Source organism: Helicoverpa armigera, chromosome 27 (assembly GCF_030705265.1).
Source record: "Helicoverpa armigera isolate CAAS_96S chromosome 27, ASM3070526v1, whole genome shotgun sequence".
Classification (NCBI taxonomy): Eukaryota; Metazoa; Arthropoda; class Insecta; order Lepidoptera; family Noctuidae; genus Helicoverpa; species Helicoverpa armigera.
Genome location: NC_087146.1, coordinates 7,952,038 through 7,956,313, shown reverse-complemented (window position 1 = coordinate 7,956,313; position 4,276 = coordinate 7,952,038). Strand labels below are relative to the sequence as shown.

Below are 4,276 nucleotides of genomic sequence, written 5' to 3'. Positions count from 1 at the left end.
CATCCTTATAACGTCTTTCTTTTCCTCTCCACATATCCTTCATAAAATTAATGTAAGTAGCTATTTTTAAGTTTAAGATTTTAAAAATAATTTATTATTTTGGCCAGCCCTAAGTATTTTGCGGTGGCTATCCGTGTAAGGCTTGTAGCGTGTTCCATTTTTTATATTTTTAGAAAGAATATATGTATAAATATATTATTTTTAACTCTCTTTTCCATACTTATCTGTTTCAGCGAGTTTTTATGACGCATTATATAAAGAAGTATTTTTTCGTTGCGTGTATTGGTTTGAGCTGCGGTTATGCTTAGATTTTTATAATGGTTTTAAATATCATGTTAAGCGTATAATAAAATTTGCCGTTTTTCTCGGTTCTACTTGCATTAAGAGGAGCTACTTTTCGCAACCGGATACAAAGTAGTGTAGGTCGTTTCTCTGGTAGAAACTATCTGTCTACCACATTTCTTTCGGTTCTATAGTTACAGATAGCATGACAGACTGACAGTTACTTTCATCATTCATCGTCAGCCTATCGCAGTCCACTGCTGGACATAGGCCTCTCCAAGTGCACGCCACTGAGATCGATTTTCGGCTTCAGTTACTTAAGCATTTACAATTAAGAACATTAGTAAGGATTCCTTATCACACAACAATTAAATTGGTGATAGAAAGAGCAATTTTTGCGGTCCAAGTTTTGATTTCAAGTCTGAGGAAAGTTCAGATAAGTAGAGCATGTTCTTTTATAGTTTATCAAAAGGATATTTAAAAAATACTTTAAATATACTCAAATCTTATTTTTAATAAACTAAAATACTTATTAACAAACAAACACTCAAAAAGCACCTCACTCAATAAACGCGAAGGTAAAATCATTGTTATTTCCACCATTTCATTACGCCATCTTTCAAAATGGCGGCCGACTTGGCGGGAATGCTTGTAAATTATATTATTACAACTTTTTATCACTTTATAGACTATTATATGCAAATCGAGGGTTATTTTTCAAGTTTCGCGAGATTTTGGGCACCTAAGGGGTCTTTTAAGTATTTGAATGCCAGGCTGTATGCAAAATACTGTTTCGTCGTTTTATAAAGAAATAAGTGCTAAGAGATGGGTGTGGGTTTTTTGGTGATAAATAAGTACTTTTATTTTGTTGGCAGATATTTTGGAATATAACACGAATGTATTTTGGTTTGTACTGATGCAATAAAAGATTTTGGTTACTAAAACAACTGGATTTATTGTAGTTAAATCTTAATGTGCGAAATTGTCGCTGCACGTTCCACGGAGTAGAGACAGTGAGCACAGATTATCTAAATCTATAATAGTTGGAAGGCGCAAAATTTTGTTAAGTATACAGATTATATACAACTACTTTAACATGTAAGCCCCTTAGGTTATAAGAATTGAAATCTATTGTAAATCAATACCAAAGAAGGTTAGTAGGTACTTACTTTTCAAAGTGTCCTTAATATTACTGGCCAGCTGAAAAAATAGAAGCCTGAAATTGATGACTTTATTATCTTGGTTCCATTGACGTATTTTCTCTTCACCTTTTGGCAAGTCAAGAGTATTTTGAAACACCATCTTGAAATCATAGACTCCACGATGTTTCAATATAAAATCAATTTGAAATTACTCGGAACATTTCAAAATTGTTTATAAACTTCGAAGAAATAGCTCTTCAAGCGAATTCCTGAAGATCTTATAATATAGTTACTTGAAATACTAAATGTAATTTTACCACGGAGGAAGGAAAGATAGCGGAGATGCTATAAGGAAGGTAGGTCAGGCGCCTTCTTGTAGGTCAAGCAACGTACGGTAGGTGTGATCAGTTACTAGAACTAACGAAGCGTTTGGGACCAATCTGTCAAAGATTGGTCTTGATTATATGGTGATTTTATTTTGAAATTAATGGGCCTCGTCCCCGAACGCCCGCATTTTAGCGCGCTATTTTCTTTGGAGATTTTGCGTTATGATATCTTTTCTTTTTAACGACGTCAAAATCAGCAAATGACCCTCCCGCTGTGGGTTAGCAGCGGTGAGGGAGTGTCAGACTCTTACTGACTAAAACCGTCGTGTTCCGTCGTAGGCCTTTCATGTACCAGGGCCGCGGTAACTCTTTCGAACAATCCCGCAGCCCTGGTGCGTTATGATATCTCCGCTAGTAATTTTGTTCTCCATGATAAATTTTACTAAGAATATCTCACCTATTTAGGTAAGACTACAAATGTAGCATTTAAATGCATTCTCAGACGCGAAGATAATTTGCATGCATGCATTTTAATTAAGTATATTTTCTGATAAAACGAATTGTTGTGACTATAAGTTGCTAATGTAAATTATCTTGACATTGAGATATAGTACTACCCCAGTAGCTGTACTCTTATGAGTTTCTTAGACTAGACTTTTGTAGTACAGTCAACTTCAGGTCAGTGGTACCAGTTTTATAGGAAAATCGTACTTATTACTATTGAGTTAAGGTGCATGACAGTTACCACTAATGTGCAGTTTACTGTACCTACTATGTACGATGAGTGCTGGTCCGTGCTTAGAGATTCAATTGTTTAATTCATACACCAAGCCTTTTTCTAAACTATGTTCTGTTACTGTTACAGCCTTTTTATCGTCCCACTGCTGAGCACAGGCCTCCTCTCACACGGAGAAGGATTGAGCATTAATCACCACGCTTGCTCAATGCGGGTTGCTGATTTCAGACTTTACAGTCCAGGTTTCCCCAACATGTTTTCCCTTACCTTTTATCAGCCATTGGTGTCCAAGATATACTTAGAAAGTAAATACAAACTTAGAAAAGTTACATTGGTACTTTCCTGTCCTGGAATCGAACCCACACCCTCATGCTCGAGAGGTTGCTTCTTTACCCACTAGGCCACCACGACTTATACCTACTATATCTATGTTCTGGTCTAAAAATGATCAGAAGATCAAAATAGTCAAAACCTAGGAAATCTTAAAATGTAAGTCAATGTAAAATTCCAGAAAATATTGGAATCTTTTTTATTTAGGATTTTTAGCTAGACCAATATAGTGCTATATCTACAAAGACTAAAATTCTTCAGAGAAAAATATTTCATACAAGAAATGCACTTACATTTTTATACAAGAGCACAGTTCTAGAAAATAAGTATGCGACATAAGAATGCTTAACTTTCGCGTAGTTCTCACACACTACAGCCAGGTAAGTATAACAATATATATGTATGTAATTTAACATTAACACTAACTGTAAAACGCGATTCCCCGTATCGCGAGGGTACTATGTCCCTCACCCGGTTAACTTCAGTGACGCAAGGATATCAACAGTATCAAACTAGATTTTGGCTTTATTTTTGGCTATTTGGAGCAACTATTAAATAAAGTATGTACCTTATAATTTTGTAGTTGTACTAAGTGCCAAGGGCTTAGATCCTCAATCTGATCCTTCCATCTCTAAAACAAAACACAGCCTCCGTGGCGCAATGGCTAGCGCGTTCGGCTGTTAACCGAAAGGTTGGTGGTTCGAGCCCACCCGGGGCGACTGCTTTTAATCCCAACTAGATATTTTGTTCCACAACCTATTTTTGAAACACCTTTACAATGTCATGAATAACATATATAACCAAATAACAAAGGAATTCCTTTGAATAGTCTGTCTGCTATATTTTCATAGTAAAAGGCCTACCTATTAGATGAAGCCCAAAGAAGTGAGTACACAGTTTCTGAGATTGAAATAATTTCCTCACAACTGTGAAACCAGAGACTTCCAACTAGTAATTTTAACAAAATTATTTTATTTCCTATTTAGTAAAGTGATATTCCTTTAATACTGTTATAAGTACGCGAAATACGGACTCATTTGCATAGGTCAACCGTCGGAGATAAACTTAAACTGTGATGTGGCTAAGACTAAGCGTGTAGATACGACACTACGACGAAGATAGTATGAAAATACCTAACTACATATTAATTTTATGATTAAAATAATAAAGTTCATTTTGGCAAATTACTAAATAGTAACTTAGTTACCTTCTCCCTACATTATGTAGTTTTGTGCCAATAAAATACAACTTTTGAGAACTCTCACAAAGCTGCCCGGAATCTAGAAGTTGGTGATTGATACAACTCGTGCATCGGAGACCACGTAAATGTCGGTCCTGCGCCTGATCTCTTTCCGGTGGTGTCGGATTGCCGTCCCATCGAGCTATGAGAGTGAAGGAATAGGGAGTGCACCTGTGTCCAAGCAAATGATTGTGCACTATAATATATCCTGCGCAGCTGG

General features: G+C 36.1%; 1 non-coding gene across 1 annotated transcript; it reads left to right on the top strand.

The window, feature by feature from the left end:
• Positions 1–3,462: 3,462 nt before the first annotated feature.
• On the top strand, positions 3,463–3,540 carry Trnan-guu (transfer RNA asparagine (anticodon GUU)). The gene has a single exon. It is a non-coding gene; the product is annotated as a tRNA-Asn (tRNA).
• The last annotated feature ends 736 nt before the right edge of the window (positions 3,541–4,276 follow it).